At 36.3% G+C, this 6,641-nt stretch overlaps 1 protein-coding gene across 1 annotated transcript in view; it reads left to right on the forward strand.

Moving 5' to 3' along the window:
- The window catches only part of TMEM192 (transmembrane protein 192), a 147,974-nt gene extending 147,711 nt beyond the window's left edge, over positions 1-263 (forward strand). Inside the window, exon 7 of the mRNA XM_089527014.1 lies at positions 241-263. The gene's annotated coding sequence lies outside the window, so the exon portion shown is untranslated. The remainder of the gene's footprint in view (positions 1-240) is intronic.
- The last annotated feature ends 6,378 nt before the right edge of the window (positions 264-6,641 follow it).

A 6,641-nucleotide genomic window follows, 5' to 3' on the forward strand; every position in this document is an offset into this window, starting at 1 on the left:
TTTAAACAAATGCACCTATTTGATGTTGCTTTTCTTTCCTGTTTGGATTTTTGACTATGATACTTTCAATCTATGAAGTTTTTTTTGCTTTTAAATATTTTATAGTATACTTGCTTGTTATATTTGGGATTGACAGCTGCCCTTAGTATTTATTTAAAGAGCAGGAGACAGTACATTCCCATATTCCATACTGATTTATACTATTTCTTACGCTACATAATTTTTTATCTTTCTCTCCAGATCTCTTCTTCAACACTGTGCCATGATTGCTAGCTTTCAGCATTTGCTGCCTGAGGTTACCTCACTGTGCTCAGGCATCTGAAGTTAGATTCTGTTGCTAAGTATTATTATTATTATTATTATTATTATTATTATTATTATTATTATTATGCTACATAGACTACTGAGTGCAGCTTGTAATAATACTTTAAAAGTCATTTGTTCTCATTATAGTGAAAAAAATGTGATCACTTGTCATTACTTTTTACAGAAACAGGAAGATTAGCATGTTCCATATTGTTGTATTGCTAACTTGGGAGACTGTGGAGCATGTTGGGGGCAAATTAGCTTACTTGCTAATTAGCTTACTTGCTGTTCACCGCTATGATCTTTGGAATAGCGGTATATAAATAAAATACATTATTATTATTATTATGTTGTCTAGACTGTCCCTGAACCTTTCCTCTTCTGAATTTGTTTTGCAAAGAAAGAAAGAAAGAAAGAAAGAAAGAAAGAAAGATGTGTGTGCAATATGTCTACTCTTTACATGTGGTTCTTTTCTAAAGCAAGTCATCCTCCAAAACATGGTAAGCCTTGCTCTGGTCAAATAATAGCATTTTGAAATAGGATTAAAAATGTTTTTAAAATGGTAGTCATACAACCTGTGACAGGCTCATTAGGACCAATCCCCAGACCTGCCACTCCAAGTTACATCTTAAAGGTTCACACCTGTTATACTGGGATGCACTGCGAGGCCCAGCATGAGAAGCAAAGGCATCTTGTGATAGTCCAACCTCCTAACTCATTTATGCAGACAACACTCAATAGGTTTAGGGGACTGGGTAGTTTAATCTGAGGAAAAGAAGGTTAAGAGGTGATATGATAGCTATGTTTAAATATCTGAAGGGATGTCATATGAGGAAGCAGCAAGTTTGTTTTCTTTTTTAAAATATTAAAAATAATCTTTATTTCCATATATACATTATACATTCAAGAAACATAAAATAAGTACATAAAACAAATATTCATGATTCCTTTACATTTCTATTATTTCCCCTTTTCCCCCTCCCCCTACTGTTTTCCAATTGAATGCTTATCTTCTAATATCATAGTATATATTACAGCAATGGTCACACATTTTCCTCTGTCCTGTTTTCAAATATAGTCCTCATCTCGCACGGATAACTATTTTTCTTTCTTTATACAAGTCTATGCATTGTTTTCTTTAAATATTTTATAACATAGTGTACTAGTTTCATTCAATAAAGTAAATTTAAACCCTTTCTTTCGTTTCCCATTATTTATTACTTATTTCTTATTAAAATCTGACTGGTCAATATCTTTTTATTATCCTTTTTATAGATTTTTAAGAGTTTTTACTAAAGCCCAAAAGATAAGAGGAGATTCCAAAAAAAAAAAAGGAAAATAAAAGGCAAACCTGGTTCCCATGATGGAATATGGTATCTAGCAGTTTTTAAATCATATCAGTTTATCATATTTATTTATGTAGAGTTTAACCAGCCTTTTTCTCAATACTTCAATAATGGTTCCATATTTGTTATTCTATCTTATCATAGCTCTCATCATCCCGCAATAACATTGTTAGTTTGTCCATCTCAATAACATCGATTGCTTTATGAAGTCGAAGGCTTTCATGGCCGGCATCCATAGTTTTTTGTGGGTTTTTCGGGCTATATGACCATGTTCTAGAAGAGTTTATTCCTGACATTTCACCAGCATCTGTGGCTGGCATCTAGAGATGATGCCAGCCACAGATGCTGGCGGAACGTCAGAAAGAAACTCTTCTAGAACATGGCCACATAGCCCGAAAAACCCACAAAAATCTATTGCTTTAGTTAGCCACTCATCAATATCTATCTTTCCAGGTTTTTTTCCAGTTTTTTGCTACTATGATTTTTGTTGATGTTATTAAATATAATGTAATAATATAATATTAATATAATGTTTTTTGCCCATTCAATCATGCTGGTTTTTATTACTTCTTCTTCCAGTTCTAATTTCAAACATAGTCCATATCATCTTGAGATGGTTCCCACTTCATTCTTATTTATTATTTCATCCAGTTCTGTTTTATCTATTGTTATTCCTTCTTGTTGCAAGTTTGTTTTCTGCTGCTCCAGAGACTATGACATGGGACAATGAATTCAAATTACAGGAAATAAAGATTCCACCTAAACGTTACAAAGAACTTCCTGAAGATAAAAGCTGTTTGACAGTGGAATATGATGCATTGGAATGTGATAGAGTCTCCTTCTTTGGAGGTTTTTAAAAAGAACCTGGATGGCCATCTGGTAGGAGTGCTTTTTTTGTGCATTCCTGCATGACAGGACGTTAGGCTGGATTACTCTTGAGGTCTCTTCCAACTCTATGATTCTATGATTTTTATTTGACATATGAGCATATGGGCATATGAGCAAGATGTTGCCAAACCAGTGATTTCTCTTAAGTAGTTTCCTGAGATTTCATCAGCACTGTCACTGGGTTATACAGTCGGCCTTCCATATCCACTGATTTTTTATCCATGAATTCAAGCATACACAGCTTGAAAATTTCAAAAAATATATAAATCCCCAAAAGCAAATCTTGATTTTGCCATTTTATATAAGGGTCACCATTTTACTGTCTATTGTATTTAATGGGACTTCAGCATCCACAGATTTTGATATCCACGGCAGGTTCTGGAACCAAATCCAGCAGATACCAAGGGCCCACTGTACTGTAGAGAGTGGCCCCCAATCCACCGACAATAGAAGTGTTAACTTGAAGGATTATCTCTACATTTTCACATAACACATACACAATCACAGATCTGTGTTGCAAGAAAAATCATAAGCTTTCAAACAATAAATCCTCTGGGCCAGAATAAACAAACAAACAAACAAACAAACAAACAAATAAATATGTGCCTTGCACTGTTGATTATGCACAAAATGAAATCTATATTCAAAGTGACATTTAGAGTTGATTCAAGTTCTTGCATACATTTTAGAAGTCTTCAGTTGATCTGCTTATTATTATACATAGTAAGAGGTTCCAACCTTGTCCCTTTCATATACCGGTAAATTGTCAGTTTTGCTGAATGAAATCATTCCTTTAAACAGCAAAAAACAGATGTTGGAATTTATATATGCTCTTAATTGGGTGGAAGAACAAGGTGTCAGGGTTCTCTAGAGATTCATTTGATCAATGTGGCTAATTTGTGAGGTGTCCCTAGAGAAATAAAAATGCTATAGTAGGGTGCCTATGTAGAACAGTGCTTTTCATTTGAAAGTGAAGAACTGCAGCATGTAAAATCTTTATATCTCCTCCATCCCTACTCCTAGCCTACGTCAACAACATTCTCTTAATCTACCAAGCATGACAAAGGTACATTTAATAGTATTTATTGTTGTTGTGTGCCTTCAAGTCATTATGAGACCCTTACGGCAATCCTATCACTTACCTTTTAATTAATTTAATTCAATTTGCTCCATGTTTGTATAAGTGAGAAGAAAAAGTCATTCTCACTTTGTTTTAAAATGATGTCTGTTTGTTTCACAGAAGATACTATTTGGGGCAGGCTCAAAACATTCCTGCCCAAATACAAAAGACAAAGCATTAGGGATTGGTAGGTATTCCAGTCTTGATTTCATTGCATTTTTCCAAATCCCACCTGCATTTTATCCCTTGTCCCTGTTTTGTATGAAATTGTAAGATTCTGTTTTTCTTCTTACACTGAAATTATTATTTATTTTTCTTATGCACTTTCCAGTGCATGGATTTATTTGTGCATTTTACCTAGTTTGTTCATCCCCCCCCTCAGTTGTACACTTTTTATCTGTTTTCATTTTAAAATGTGCACGTGTCTTTGTGTGTACTTTATTTCTTTGAAACATCCCATGAGTCTTACAAATACACAAATGCTCAAGGGAAAGTACCTCTATTCTCACAAAAAGTATCAGAAGCTGAAAAGACTGCCAAAAACTCAGTAAAATTCTTTACCAGTCCTATTTGATATACAGAAGACTGGCTGCAGACTCTTACTGAGGATAATATTATATGGTGTCATTTTGCCGATGATGCAAAGGGCAAGATGGCCTTTCACTGTCCACTCATGTAAAGAAATGGACTTGATTCTACCATGCAAGAATATTGTTTGAAAAGGGGTAGGAAGATTGTGAGCAGTCACATCCAGAAGAGATGAACAGTTTGAAACTTCATAAGGAACAGCCAGGAGGTGGCCATCACTATCCTCTAGCATCTGCTGCCTAGGATGGTCACTTTATTCTGCCAAATGGTGAATCCAGACTTTCCTCTCACCAAAATGAGGGTTCAACAGGCCCTAACAGCAAGACATCTTCCACTTTGACTATCCATTGGAAAGCTCATTATTCAGAAGTAGGTTTTATGGGAATAGGATGACTGTGGAATACCTTCAAATTTATTTTCAGTTGTATTTGGTTTTGAGGAACAGAAATGACAAAGCTCATCTTTAAATCAGACTTCTAGCCCGATTTGAAGATCGCTTCCATAATTCCTGTTCTGGCATGGTAGGCATGGTATACATTAATGAGATATTCCAAGTCTACAGATTCTCACTGGAGCATCCAGATAGGATGGGGAATTGTGTTGTGTACCGTGTGAGTATCACAGATGTGTGGCTAATGACATGTCTTATAATTACTGGGTTTCCATCAATTCCAAGTTGTTGTTTTTTGCTCTTTCAGAACACCCACTTGTCTTCTGACAAAACAGCTTTGATATCCAATATGTTGAGTCACTTGTTACTCAGTGATTCTCCAAGAAATAACAAAGTGTTGCTCTTTCACGCAATCTAGTAATGATCCTAAATTAGAACAAGGTTGAGCTGTTATTATCTCCCTTGTTTGGATCATGCTGATGAAACATTATGAAATATAAGTAGAGCCTCAGCAATTTTGCATAGTTTTCTAGGCCTCTCATGCATTTTCAAAGTGTTGTTTTTCTCTGATCCTTCTAAATGACATGATAGGCTCACTTTATGTTAAAGACAGAAACAGACTCTGGTGCTGGGGCGGAACAGAGGTGAATCAAATAACACTTTGGTCAAACCAGCTTTCTTACCATGAGCAGAGTGATGTTCTTAAAAAAAGCTCCCTCCCTAGTCCAAGTACTAGTGTATGTTCTGAACTAAAATGTATTCCCTGAAATACAAGTAATGGGTAACAAAGTATTCAGTTTTCTTGATTTTACATTTTGTGCTGTGCGCCTTCAAGTTGTTTCCAATTTATGACACTCCAAAGGTGAACCAATCATAAACAAAGTGTGTTGCAAAGTATGTACCCCAAATTTTTAGGTGTGCTATAATATTTTCTTAACCAACTTTAAGACAGGAAAGTACAATAAAATCCCAAATCTATAGAACAATGATACCTTTATTGGATCAACCAAAATGCACAAAATACATGTTGCAAGCCTTTTGAAACGCCACTTGCTTCATCATCAGGTGTTAAAAGTCATACAGGAGAAAGAAAAATATCATAATGTTAGCCAGTCATTTCCAAAGGAAAGGCTCAAATTGTGGTTCGTGAATGGTGAAATGGATTTCAAGGCTGGAACTATATTCAGTAATCTTGAAGTTATATGCTCACAAAGTTTCAGATGATCTAGGGAGAGTCTTCTCATCTTCAGTAGTCCATGACACCTTTTTGGTGACATGCCTTTGATCTCTAAATGTATTCAGATACTCAAGTCACTTCATTAACAATTGTATGGAGCAGGAGAGCAGAATGCTGGGTTAGATGGCCCTTTTAATCTAGCATCATATTCTTTGCTGCTACCACACTGCAGAACTAATGCAGTTTGACACCACTCCAACCTATGGAATCCTGCGATTTGTGGTTTGTTGTGGCACCAGAGCTCTCTGAGAGAGAAGGCTAAACATCTGACAAAACTACAAATTCCAGAATTCCATAGCATTCAGCCATGGTATTAAACCATGTTTTTAAAGATCATACTGTCCTGTCTGGTACACAGACCATATTTTATTGTGAGATTTCTTTGCAATGGTCGCCTTAGTCGATGATCTCCATCTGGGCATGGACAGGGGAAGCGTGTCCCTGTTAGTGCTTTTGGACATCTCAGCGGCTTTCGATACCATTGACCATGGTATCCTTCTGGAACACCTGAGGGAGTTAGGTATCAGGGGCACTGCACTCCAGTGGTTCCATTCCTACCTCTCGGGTAGATTCCAGATGGTGCAGCTGGGGGATGTCTGCTCCAATAAGAGGGCCCTTACATCTGGTGTCCCTCAAGGAGCTATTCTGTCCCCCATGCTATTTAACATTTACATGAAACCGCTGGGAGAGATAATCTGGAGACACGGGGCGCGGTGTTATCAGTACGCTGATGACACCCAAATATGTTTCTCTGTGTCTCCGACT

The sequence above is a fragment of the Sceloporus occidentalis genome, unplaced genomic scaffold (genome assembly GCF_023333645.1).
Source record: "Sceloporus occidentalis isolate IW3139 unplaced genomic scaffold, rSceOcc1.0.p SCAF_5, whole genome shotgun sequence".
Lineage (NCBI taxonomy): Eukaryota > Metazoa > Chordata > Lepidosauria > Squamata > Phrynosomatidae > Sceloporus > Sceloporus occidentalis.